This window comes from Nycticebus coucang, chromosome X (assembly GCF_027406575.1).
Source record: "Nycticebus coucang isolate mNycCou1 chromosome X, mNycCou1.pri, whole genome shotgun sequence".
Taxonomy (NCBI): Eukaryota; Metazoa; Chordata; class Mammalia; order Primates; family Lorisidae; genus Nycticebus; species Nycticebus coucang.
The window spans coordinates 88,254,306-88,268,820 of NC_069804.1; the positions used below are offsets into that span (position 1 = coordinate 88,254,306).

General features: G+C 40.2%; 1 pseudogene; it reads left to right on the top strand.

Annotated features, from left to right (window-relative positions):
* Nucleotides 1-906: 906 nt before the first annotated feature.
* The window catches only part of LOC128576894 (SPRY domain-containing protein 7-like), a 62,036-nt pseudogene continuing 48,427 nt past the window's right edge, over nucleotides 907-14,515 (top strand).

Sequence of the window (14,515 nt, forward strand, 5' to 3'; positions counted from 1 at the left end):
ATGAAGTCAGAAGTGCCCACCCAGCGACTGAATTAGTCTAGGAAGTTTGATGTCTCCTTCCCCACCTTGAACCTCTGTCACACCCAGTCACTGGTAACCCCACAAGTCTGTGACCCTATTCCCTCCAATGAGCAGATGCACCAGGGATTTGGGCCTGCCTGAGTCACTGGAAGATCTATGTCTCCAGGCTGCCACACTCTGCCAGAAGCCAGCAAAGGGAGCTGAATCCTGACTACCTCGGGTGCTTAATGGAGGCTGGGGAGTTTCACTCATTTCCAGCCCCACCCCCAATTGATGTTGCTGCCACTTATATTCTCACAGAATTTGCATTTCTGTCCTGGCTATAGTCCCCTGTGGGCCAAGCACTGTTTGAGTTCACAGAAATTGTGACTCATCTCCACCCTGTGCCACTGCTGCTGCACCAATTTTCACGGAGCTGATGTCTCTGTCTCCACTGCACTCTGTGTTGGGGTGGGCATGGTTAGAGCTCACAAATGACTCTCAGTTCCTGCCCTTCCCTGGGCTGATGCTGCTGCCACACCTGCTTTTGTCCCAGCTATGCTCCCCTGGGGACCAGTTGCATCTTGGGCTCACAAAAGCAGCAATTCTGACTCATCCCTGCCCTGGGAATATGCTGTCTCTGCACACACATGGATTCTATTCTCTGTCCTCTCTGTGCCCCACCAGGGTAAGTACTACCTCAGGCATGCCCTTTGCTCACAGGGCCTATGTTTCCAGCCCAGATCTGTTCCACCCATGGCCACCATCTAACCAGAGGCCCAGCTCCCTCTGGTTGCTAAGAGAGGTTGGAAGTGTTTCTCCAAAACATCACCTGGGGTGTGGGCCCTATTGTTCCCACTGCTGCTGCTGCACTGCACCACAGGGCACCATCTCTCCCTCTCCCATATGGCTCCTTCATTCCACAGTTCCCGCTTTACACCCGTGCTGCTGATTCAGCACAGAGTTTTAACAGTCCATGCCCTGTCCACACTTCTCGAGAAAATGCCAAAGAATGTGGACTGCATGGGGGACAGGCTTCCAGATGACAGAATGAGGGTGGAGGGGAGTGCTGGGAGTTCAGAAGTGATGGTAGAGTATATGTTCAGTTTTATGCCTGGCAGGAGAGTGCTATGGCACAATAACGGGTCCTCTTGGGGAAAGGGGTTCAGTTTTTAGAGGGTCTGTCCTGTGGGATAAAATAGGGGGAGATCTGAACTCTGTTTACTTGTTTGTGGAACAAACTGAAAGTTGTTCTTACGAGGGGACTCCCATCCACTTGGTGATGGGTTTTGTACCTATTGTTTGTTTCCTTGGGGTCACAGCTTGCTTCAGCAGGGGTAATGTGTGCTCTTCAATCTTCTCTCTTGACTCAGCTCCAAACCATTGGCTTACTTGCTAAACTTCTGTCCTTTAACTCTCCTTCTGGACAGGAGCCTCTGTGTAAAGCTGGCTTCAGTCAGCCATCTTGCCTCCTCCAAGTTACAATTTTAATGTCATCTTTACTATAAAGTCATTTGGGTTTCCCCAGCATCTGAATTCTCATCCTCTGTCTCTGTGCCTTCCTCAGACACTGAGCTGGTTCTACCTTAGATTATGCTCTTTATATCAGGTCCAGGAGAGAGAGTATAGAAACAGAAAATGCTATCTTGAAAGCAGAGGCATATTATAATACTAACACTCTACTATCTATGATTCCAGGTATGTCAGAAGAGATTTGGGTCCCTAGGAATGCTGAACCAGCCATACAGCTCCAAGAGTGTTCCCTGCTATTTATACCTGAGATTCTATTATCAAGATACTCTCAACAATGAGCCTCTCTTCTCATTTATTTAGCCACATTATTACTGGTCTGTTTACTAGAAAGGCCTTGACCACACCTGTTATCTCCCATACTAAACCAATTAGAATACCTGTAATAAAAATGACATTATGACCATTACAACAAAATTCTTACAGTTGGTGGACTAGTTGATGATAGAGGCTCCAAACATCAACTACAATGCCTTTCTATATCTTAAAAGGCCTTCTTGTTGGAACAAGATCTAAAACATCTGGTCAGAGAATATCTTTTAGTCTGGCTTAAACAAAACCGCTCAGCTCCCTCCAAAAGCTCAGCTCCCTCCTAAAGGATAATTATTACACTCTCTTCAACTCCACAGGAAAATTCTAATGGACCTGAAAAATAATCTCTGAAACCCACTTCTTCCATTAGGGTTATGTTCAGCTACATATAACAGAAAACCAAGTTCAGTGATTTAAGCAAGAAAGGAGTTTCTTTTCTCATGGAACCAGAAGTCTAATCATATGCATTCCAGGGCAAATATAGCAGCTCCACAATATTCATATTGCAAGATAGCTCCTACAACTCTAGATAATACATGTCCATTCCAGGAAGGAAGAAGAAAAGTCTACATGGGGAAAGTCAGCCATATTTGTCCCCTTTTGTCAGGAAAACAATTATTTTCCCTAAAGCCCCATCCAGTAGACTTCAAGGTGCATTTTATTGGCCAGAACTGCATCATATGATTATCCTTATCTGCAAAGGCACTAAATAAATCAAGTGGGTGTATTATAGACCCATATAAAGTCAGGGGTCTTTTAGTACAGAAGAAATTAAGAAAAGAATATTAGATAGGCAATGAATGGTGTTTACCACTTATATACAGAATCAAAGGAATTTAAACAAAAAAATGCATAAAAGTAATTGTAATATATGGTTTATGTCCCTTTTTAGGCTTTACCTTCTCTAAAGTTAGAAACTATGTCTTCATCTCTCCATTCATCACAGCAGGCAGATAACACCTATTCTTTACTCACTATATACCTGAAACTGTGCAGACACTTCATATATATGGTATTGTCTAAAGTCCTCCCAATAACCATAGAAGGGAAGTATCATTACTCTTCCTATTTAGTAGTTGATGAAACCGAGGCTCAGAGAGTTGGGATGACTTGTTTAAGATCACACCTCTACCAAGTGCTTTAGGTAGAATCTGAATCGTCCCTTCAGATGCTAAAGGCTTCATTCTTCCACTACATCAGTGTTCCTGACATAGTTATGGTACTTAATAAATCAACCACAATGGTTAGCTACCTCAAAGGATCATATGCCATCACATCTGGGACCATTCTGCAAATGGCTTCTTATTGGCATATACACACCACTTACCCACCCACCTTTCTGTCTCACTACAGATTTCTTTCCAGAGCAGAAAATGCTCTTGTAGCTTAATATGGGCTGTTCCAGGCTCTGAATAATCCTTGTTGCTATGGTAAAAGACATTGTTTCAAGGACAACAGACAAAAGCAGCTGTTTGAAGCAAAAAGGAGAGATAAGTTTTTATAGAAGTATGACTAAGGCTGACTATGATATCTCTGAGGGGTGATGTCTCAGTCACATCAGCACAGTGCTAAGGAGGAAAGGAGTAGAAGCCTTGCAGTCAGGAGACTTATGTCCTATTCCAAGTTTTGTCATTGATGTTTTCTGTGACCTTAGAAAAGTCACTTTCCAGTCTCAGTCTCAATCTTTAACATCTATAGAACAATATGATTGAATAGATAAGGTTGTTTTGAGATCTGAGCTGACCTATAATTAATAAGGTGCCACATGTCAGAGTCACATTCACGAGCAGATACATATGAGTATGTGTGCATGCACATGTGGACACACAAACACACACACGGTTTTGAACAAACCCTATCAATTGTGCAAGCACCAGACTTTTACAGAACACATTTTAGTAAGAGTCAAATTTAGTACTTTCTCTCTGCTTGCCAAGGCTAAGCCATGTGATTTTTTTCAATCTATATTCACTCACAAGAAGAATGTTGTTTTTCATGATGTCATTCAAATAATATTCGTTAAAGTGAGTGAGCCTTAAAGCTGGGCCTGAGAAGCCTGCTTCATTGCATTATTTCAGTATATTAAATAATGTCGGGTGCTCAAGTCTAACTATGATGAGAAGAAAATCTGCCAATATTTTGGTTTTATCCACTAGCACTGAGGATGGTCTTAGTGTTTGCTGAGCAATCAGGTAGATTTTTTTAAATGTTTACATTCTTCCTATTAAGCTTTCAAGCCCATTTTTCCATTGGCCTTGCTCCTAGAAAAGGCTCTGGGACATACCTGGGTCTAGGTATTTCTGGGTTAGTAGCCAGGGGAGAGTACCTAGCCCCTCAAGGTTCTTCACCTCTACTAGAAACCCCTTAATTTTGCTCCCCATCCTTCATAAGACAAGTGAAAAATACAAATAGTTTGTTGGAATTTGTGGAACTTTATTTTCCACTGTGTAGCTGTTTCCATGGCCCTCATACAAGTAAAGGAGCAGCATGTACAGTGGTGAAGGCAATGGCCTCAAGTAAGCCCCTACTCTTTAATTTTCTTAAACTAATCTGTAAAATTACAGGATTGAATGAGTACTTTCTCAGGATTGTCTCTTTTAATTTAATCATGGTCTGCACACACAAACACATGCTTGTTAAAATGCACTCTCCAAGTACTTGGGACTTGGAGATGATAATTAACACCATCTTCAGTACCTGTGGATCACAACAAATCCAAGGGATACCATTCACATTGTGAGGAACATCACTCACCTTAGGCTCTGAACTTTAGCACTCTTGACACTGTGAGGGGCTTTGCAGTGCATTTTAGGATGTTAAGCAGCATTACTGCCCTCTACCCACAAGATGACAGTAACACTACCTCCAGTTATGATAGTCCAATTTCTCCATACATTGCCAAATATCCCTTGTATGACAAAATCAACCCCAATTGAGTAGCTAACTAAAAGAGGAAACAAGGCAGGTAGGCCTGAGGGTAGCCTTGCAGGGGTTTGTGCACTGTTATAGGATATAGAGAAGACAGAAGAGGATTAATAAGCCTCCCAGTGAGAGAACAAGTAGCATAAAAGTACTAAGAGGAGGACTAATGAGCCAAAGTACAGGGACCTCCTGACTAGAGGAAGGCCTGACAACATCTATAGCCCTCAGCGGCAAGTGAACACACAATATGCAAAAGATAAGGTGGTCTCACATAATGACAATCATACTAATTGCTTAAAAAAAATATCACCCTGTAAGTGTAAAGGCTCAGAGCAAAGCTGAGCTCTATTCTATAAAGGAAAGAAAGTTACATTTTTGCACTGTTTTGTGAGTATTCCATTACTATTTATCCACAAGACTTTTTAATTTGTTTTTCATAGTGACAAGGTTTTGTTGTGCTGCCCAGGCTGAAGAGAAGTGATCCAATGATATTTCATTGAAGCTTCAAACTCCTGGCCTCAAGCAATCCTTCCATCTCAGTCTCTTAGAATTCTAGTATTACAGGTGTGAGCCACCATGCCTGGCCATATTGCTTCATATTCTTAGAACTGACTATAAAGAAATAAGTGCCCTTGTTAATATGTGCTCACTTAGATTTCAGAACCTCAAAATTACTTGTCCTGATATTTCTTTGTACAGGAGAAAAACTGCTTTCAGCTCATGTAAGTCTCCTCTGCTTTCACCATTTCAGATGAATAAAGAAACATGCCCACCATATCACAATTTCAGGGTGGCCATAAAGTGTGTGTGAAATTCAAAATAGTGTGCAGGAGTTGAGAAAGATGGCAGACCACTATGGCTCAAAGGAGTGGGGCGCTGGCCCCATATGCCAGAGGTGGCAGGTTCAAGCCTAGCCCTGGCCAAAAACTGCAAAAAAAGAAAGGTGGAATACCAGAAGGATCATTCATCTGAGCTTTTCTAGAACAACTGGGGTAAAAGAGAGAACACAGTCATACCTGGTGTACCTTACCCAGAGTCATAGTTCAGGGAGCACAGCGAGGAGGTGGTGAGCCAGATACACTGTATGATCTGGAGTGGTGGAAATCTGGTAAATTAGGCAAGTGATTGTGACTATCTGGAATCAGCTGACCCCCAACAGGGGTCTGGGATAGGAGGAAGCCTTTATGGGGTTTACAACTGTTAAGGGAAGCTGTGCTTTGAGTGTAAAGCTTGGAAGAGTGGGTGGACTCAAACAATATATAGGAGCCAGATTTGAATAGCAGTTGGAGTGGATTTGCCATAGGTTTGGTGTCTGGCAAGGCAGGCATACTGAAAAGGTCTCAATGGTCAGGGGGCTGCCATTGTGGAAAGGTCATGAGAAGGTCTTAGTGGGGGCCTAAAGCACAGCTCTCTTAATTACACCTGCCAGTATCAGAACTCCACTCTTGGGAAAGGATGAGGGACTCCCACACCCCATGGGAACTGGAGTCAGGGGGCACTGTGAGACTTGCCCCTGAAGGATTCTTATGAGCTTTAAGATCCCAATCCAGCAGGGTCTGAATGCTGAGGAAACAACCAGGTGATCACCAAAGGCAACTAAGTTTGAAATAAGGACCATAGAAGTTGCTGGCTGTGCTCTTTATCTCCTAAGAAAACCACAGCACCACTGGTGTCCTGACGATATATTGCAACATACTGTCATCAAGAGAAAGGACTTCTGTTTGAAACAGAGGAGGCAGTGAGATGTAAAAAGGAGAGCAAGGAGGTGAACAAGAAGAGAGAACACATAAAGAAGAACCAATAGAAAAATTCAGGCAATATGAAAAACCAAAACAGAGGAACTCCTCCAAGGGACCATGAGACAACTACTGCAGAAGACTCCACCTATAAAGATTTAATGGACTTGACAGAAAGAGAATTTAAAATATGGATGATAAAGACAATAAAAAAATGGACTAGAAAATGGAAAGACAGAACCAGAAGTCAGATGAGAGATATGTAGAATATAGAAAGGATATTGCAGAGCTTAAGGAAATGAAGGATACAATCAGGGAATGTAAAGATGCAGTAGAAAGTATCAAAAATAGGTTAGACCATGGAGGAGAAAGAACCTCAGAAATAAAGGGTAAAGTTCTCAAGTTAACCAAAGTACTTAAAGAGGCACAAAAGAAGAGAGAGAAAGCAGAACAAGTGCTTAGAGAACTACTAGACTCCATGAAGCATTCAAACATATACATAATAGGGATTCCTGAAGGGGAAGACAATTGCCCCAGAAGAATGGAAGCCCTACTGGAGACTATCATAAATGAAAATTTCTTACCTGTTTGGAGTGGGACACAATTAAAAGAGGGACTTTATCTAACACATGCAATTAGTGTAACCTGATTCTTTTTACCCTCAATAAATCCCAAACAATCAATCACTCAATAAATAAATAAATAAAATAGTGTGCAACTTAAAATTGCACCCAAACTTTACAGACACCCTCTATATATGTTTACTTAGGCTATAGGCTCCAGAACTTCTACAGACAAAGCCCCATGATTTTTTTTCTTGTCATATTTTTCTCTCCACTTATTTCCTCTCTTACCTAATTTCCCTGCTCTTCACAGTACATGGCTATGTGAAAGATAATTTGCCTTGGATTCTTCAAAATTGCCTCTTACAGATCTTGCTATGGTTACTTTTCATTTTTTTATTGATACTTATTAGATGTACAAATTTTCAGGGTACATATGATAGCTTTATATATGTACATTCATATAATCAAATCAGTGTAATATGGATAGCCATCACCCAAATATTTATATTATCTCTACACCTAGCAGTTTTTAACCAGCTTTAGAACCTGAATTCTGCCACGAACTTATTGTAGAAATTATGCCCTTCTTCTGCCCTAGAACATTTAATTTTCTACAATGGACAACAAATACATGCTTGAATACACACAGAATTTTGCTGGTCCAATAGGACCTTGTAACAGCCCTTAAGGAGCTTGGACATGAGCTGAACAACCTTTCCACCTGCCAGGCCAAATAAATTCCAATAATTCTTTCTTATTAGTCAGGGCCTTTGGGGGGGGTACTAATTATGCTGGAGTTAGGGAAGGATAAAGGAAGAGCAAGGAGACTTTCAATTACAGGGAAATTTCAAACACTGCAAGTTGAGGGTGCCTCAGTACATTGCTTAATAATCTCTTCATAATTACCTGAATTCACTTAAATACATAAGTCTCATTGGCTTTGCGTAAGTTGTATTCCCTTCCTGGAATGGCTTCCTCTTCCCTTTTACCTAATTAATACTTCAAGGCCTGGCTGAAGTTCTAGGAAGGCTGCCCTGCCTCCTTTAGCCTCCTAGATCTCTCCCTTCCCTGAACTACAACACATATTGTCACTTGGCACTTACGATAGATTGTCCCTTATAAAATATCCAGTACTTTTGTCTTTGTTAGTTATTTAGTTTTACCTGGAAGCTCCTTAAGAGAAAGGATGATGTACAGGAATTCCATATTGTCCACAGCTGGCCCACAGCAAACCATCTATAATAAGGACATATTTAGTGACCAGTTGAATGAGGATAGGAAGAGAATGTCAGGTTAACACACTCCTTTAGAAAATATTTGGGTTTTGTACCCCTAACAGAGGATTTTGTTCACAATAGAATTTTTTTTTTTTGTGGTTTTTGGCCGGGGCTGGGTTTGAACCCGCCACCTCCGGCATATGGGACCAGCGCCCTACTCCTTGAGCCACAGGCACCGCCCCACAATAGAATTTTAATAAAGACAGTCTAACTAAAAATGGACCTTCCATCTGATCCCATAATCCCATTATTAGGCATCTACCCAGAAGAACATCTACCCAATTTACCTCAAGGACATTTGCACTAGAATGGTTATTGCAGCTCAATTCACAATTGCCAATATGTGGAAGCAACGCAAGTGCCCATCAACACATGAATGGATTAACAAACTGTGTTATATCTATACCATGGAGTATTATGCAACCATAAGAAAAGATTAAGACTTTACATATTTTGTGTTTACCCAGATGGAGTTGAAACACATTCTTCTTAAAAATATAAAAGAATAGAAAAAATTATGCAGTGTACTCAAAACTTATATAAAACCAATATATAAACAACTACATGCCCACATGAAAGAAAAACATAAGTAGTCTAATGAGGAGGAGGGGAGGAGAGAGAGAGATTGGCAGGATCTCACCTAATGTGCACAACATGAAGGTGCTCAGCACACTCCCAGGGTGAAGGACTCAATTACAAATTTAAATTTAATTTAGAAATGAAAACAATGTACCTTAAACATTTATACCCTCATATCAATCTGAAATATAAATAAATAGCCAAATCACTTACAAAAAAAAGAAACTCTAATTTATAATTTTTCTCTATAAGGGGCCTGGCCTAGGAGTTAGCTGCCTTCAGGCTCTGAGATTTTGTCCTTAAATAGACAAAATATTTTAAATTGCACATGAACTTTATGGACACCCTGTAAAATAATAGCAAATACTGATGGAGAATATATGCTAGGCACTATTATAACTGCTTTATGTGAATTAAATCATTTTATTCTTCTCAGCTTTGTGAGGTAATTACTGCACTTATTTTACAGAAGAGGAAACTGTAGCACAATGATGTTAAGTAATTTGCCCAAGATCACACATTTAGAAAGTAGAGGAGCTGAATAGGAACCCACAAAATCTGACTCCAGAGTCTATTCTTGTAAGAGCTTTACTGAACAGCTGCCCTTAGTTGGAAGCATAAAGAATGTATTGACAAATAATTATGATCGGACATTTAAAACAGTATGTAAGCTCTGTGCCTGTAGCTCAGTGGTTAGGACACTGGCCACATACTCCAGGGCAGGTGGGTTTGAACCTGGCCCAGGTCTGCTAAACAACGATGACAACTACAACAAGAACAAAAAATATATATATATATTTGGGTGTTGTGGCAGATGCCTGTAGTCCCAGCTACTTGGGAGGCTGAGGCAAGAGAATTGCTTAAGCCCAACAGTTGGAGGTTGCTGTGAGCTGTGACATCACAGCACTCTACCGAGGATGACATAGTGAGACTCTATCTCGAGAAAAAAAAAAAAGTATGTAAAGGACATAGGTTTAATAAAATAAAATGCTGAAAATTTTGGGGGAGGAAGATGGCTGAATAGAAGCAACTTCCATCAGAGGCTAATAACCACAGGGAGGAAAACTGGCCAGAATTGGAATCCATGAAGACAAAGGTGGGGAGTTGAGAAGTTAGGCAAGCTGTGACTCCAAGGAAGAGCATCCAAGAAAACAAATTACAGGTACAAAGCTCATCGCCAAGACAACAGGAGATCCCTCCCTCAAGTGGGAGGCTCATTGTGGACTCTCTGCAAGCAAGCAGGGAACACAAAACCTCTCATTTTACCCCCACCAGGGAGAGATGCTAAACACCAGGTCTCCTTCTCCAGGGAGGTCCCACTTGTGAACTTAGAAAACACCCTGCCTGGCAAAAAATTGAGCAAATATTTTCTCCACAGTTCTGAACTCCCAGTCCACCCTCCTGCCCCCACTCCCTGCATGGCTGTCTGTAGTTCTGCCCCCTGCAGATCCCAGATTGGCCCTTCCCTGAGAAATCTGAGCATTGCATGGGCCACTAGAAAGCAGCATGGAAACTGAATTGTGGGAAAGCAGGGGGGCACGGGAAGAAAGGGACACATAGGGGAGAGAGAGACTCACCACAGTGGTGCACAGCAGGAGGAGGTGCAGATCCCTGGTTCTTCCTGTGCCTAGTGAGCAGAGGCATTGACCCCTGGTTCTGACTGTGTCCGGCAGGCAAGGGTGCAGATGCCTGATTCTGACTGATCCCTGCATATGGGGGCACAGAACTCCAGTTTTGACTGTGCCCAGCAAGCAGAGGTGCTAACCCACAGTTCTGACTGTGCAGGATAGTGGGAGCGCAACCCCCAGTTCTGACTGTTGCCCAAGGGTGGGGGATCAGATCCCCAGTACTGACTGTGCCCAGCAAGCAGAGGTGGTGATGCCCAGTTTGGACTGTGCTCAGTGGTCGGGGCACTGATGCCCAGTTGGGACTTTGATGGCAATTGGTGGGTCGCCAGAGGGGACTGGGCACCATCCCCTTGGGTTTGTGAGCAGGACTGCCTGTGGATTTCTATCCACCACTGGAGACTCTTTGATTTCTCTCTGTTGAACAGTGTTTGTATACCTGAGACAATATGATTGGAACTCTTTACTGGTGCTGTCCACCCAGGGACCCTCTGAGGATGAGGTGTGGAATTTCTATAGTGGGAAAGAACTGAATGGTGGGGACCTGCTGCTGTAGCGGCCCATATCCCTCCCCAGCTAGGATTTAAACCTAATACCACAATTTCTTAGAATAGGGTAGAGGTTGGCTGATTTCAAAACAGAGCCAGCTTGTGCTATCTCACCAAACAGGTCTTCAGAGTCTCCATCCACAATTCTGAAAGGGACCTTTGTAAGTTTGTAGGGGAAAAGCCACAATTACAAAGTCCATCACTTTGGTAAAGGGCTGATTAACTCTACTACCAGGGTCCCCCAATTCAATCTCACCCTACCAGTTGTAATAACCAAATGGCAGAAAATAATCATGAGGCAGAGACAAAAGAAGAACTCTGGCATCACCAATAATCAGAGTAGATCAATCCTCCCAAGGAATGACAAACAAGATACAACTGAAGATGCAATTCATAGACAAATGGCTGAATTGTCAGAAATATATTTCAGAATATGGACAGCAAATAAGATGAATACAATAGAGGAAAAGATGGAAATAGAAATCAAAAGAGTAGTTTAAATGTTGTCTCAAGAAATTAATGAATTTAAGGACAAACTCACCAAAGATATGGACATAATGAGAAAAGATATATCAGAGCTCAAGGAAATGAAAAAAATTATTCGACCAGCTTTGAAGTACAGTAGAATTCCTCAGTAATAGAGTTGGCCAGGCAGAAGAAAGGATTTCAGAAATTGAAGACAAGGCTTTTGAACAATCCCAAGTGTTCAAGGAGGCAAAAGAATGGAAATCAAGAACAGAACAGAAAGAAATGTGGGATCATTCCAAAAGAACAAACATTTGACTTATAGGAATTCCTGAAGGAGAAGAGGATTGTCCAAAAATCACAGATGCTATACTCCAAGACATTTTGGAGGAGAATTTTCCAAGTATTGCAAAAGATACAGAAAGAAATTCAGACAGTTGATACTTTCAGAACCCCAGCAAGCCTCAATCCAAATAAAACATCTCCTAGACACATTGTAATCAACTTTGCCAAGTCACTATGAAGGAGATAATTCTGCAAGCAGTCAGACATAAGAAAAGCATTACCTATAGGGGAGGAATATTAGGATGACTGTAAATCTTTCAACTGAGACTTTTCAACCCAGAAGAGTACGATCATTGACCTTCATCTTTAAAAAAAAAAAACAAAAAACTTTTACCCAGGATCCTGTACCCAGCTAAACTGAATTTCATTTGGGATGGAGAAATCAAATACTTTACTGACACACACATGTTAAGGAAATTTGACATAACTAAACAAGCTCTCCAGGATATACTCAGACCCATTTTCCATAATGAGCAACACAATGGTCAACCACCAAAGTAAACTCACCCAGAAATTATTGAACAAAGACTAACTTCCACAATGGTGAAAGGATTAAAAATATCCATTGGACCTTTGAAAAACATGACACCCAAAACACTGCCATGCTTATCAATTCTCTCAATTAATGTGAATGGCCTAAATTGTTCTCTAAAGAGTCATAGGTTGGCTGACTGGATACAAAAACTTGGACAAGATATATGTTAAATACAAGAGACCCATCATACATTAAAGGATAAAAAAGACTCAGGGTGAAAGGATGGATATCTATAATACATGCAAATAGGAATCAAAAAAAAAGCAAGGGTTGCAACTCTATTTTCAGATATAATAGGTATTAAAATAACAAAGATAAGGATGGACACTGCATATTTGTCAAGGGAAACACTCAACATAAAGAGATTTCAATAATTAATAACTATGTGCCCTACCTGAATTCTCCTCAATTTATAAAGCAAACTCTGACAGATATGAACAATTTCATATCCTCCTGTACTGTCATAGTTGGAGATTTTAACACCCCTCTGTCACTTCTGGATAGATACTCCAGGAAGAAACTAAACAAATAAATAATGAACTTGAACTTCACCCTAGAACAAACGGACTTAACAGACATCGACAGAATATTTCATCCTAATAAAACTGAATACAAATTCTTCTCATCAGGCCAAAGTTCATCCTCCATAATTTATCATATATTAGGACACAATACTAACCTCAGGTAATTTAAAAGAATAAAAATTATTCATTGTATCTTCTTGGACCATCACAAAATAAAAGTTGAACTCAACAGCAACAGGAATCCTCACACAAAAACAAAGTCATGGAAACTAAATAACCTTATGCTGAATGATATCTGGGTCAAAGACAAAATCAAGAAGGAAATCACCAAATATTTGGAAAAAATGATAATGAGGACACAAATTATCAAAACTTGTGGGATACTGCATAGGCAGTCCTAAGAGGGAAATTTATAGTGTCAGAAGCTTTCATAAAAAAAAAAAAAAACAGAGGAAGTCAACAAATTAATGGGTCATCTCAAACAACTAGAAAAGGAAGAACATTCCAACACCAAACCCAGCAGAAGAAAAGAAATAACTAAAATTAGAGCAGAATTAAATGAAATTGGAAATAAAAGAATCATTCAGAAGAACAAAGAAACAAAATGATGGTTTTTTTGAAAAGATTAATAAAATTGATAAACTGCTGGCTAGACTAACCAGAAAAAGAAAATTAAAATCTCTAATATTGTCAATCAGAAACAATAAAGGAGAAATGAAAAAAAATTCCACAGAAATTAAAAAAAAAACAATGATTACTACAAAAAACTCTATTATCAGAAATATAAAAATCTGGACAAAATGAACCAATACATGGAAGCACACCACCTTCCTACACTTACCAGAAAGAATTAGAAATATTTAATAGACACCTATATAAAACACTGAAGTAGCATCTACTATACAATATCTCAAAAAAAAAAAAAGAACTCCCAGACCAGATGGCTTCTCATCAGAGAATTCTATCAAACCTTTAAAGAGGAACTAGTACCTATATTATATGACCTTTTCCAAAACATAGAAAAAGGAAGTCTCCATCTCTTTTATTGCTGAATCGTATTCCCTGGTGTACATATGCCACAATTTGTTAATCCAATCATAGGTCGATGGGTACTTGTGAATAATTAATTGGGCTGAAATAAACATTCTGGTGCAAATGTATTTGTTTTAAAATGATTTCTGATCATCTAGATAAATACCTAGTAGGGGGTTTGCAGGATCAAACAGTAGATTCAGTTTAAGTTCCTTGAGTATTCTCCAAAATTCTTTCTAAAAAGGCCATATTAGCTTGCATTCCTCCCAGCAGTGATAATATAAAACCATAAAAAGAGATGGAGATTTCACATCTTTTATATTTACCTGGATGGAGCTGGAACAGATTCTTCCTAGTAAAGTATCTCAAGAATGGGGAAACAAGTATCTAATACTTAGTAAAGTATTCAATACTACTATGAAATCAGTATATAAATCACCTACACATTCATAGGAATCGTAAAACATAACTAAAGTCCAGAAAGGAAGGAAGAGGAAAGAGAGGGGAGGGCAAGGGTGA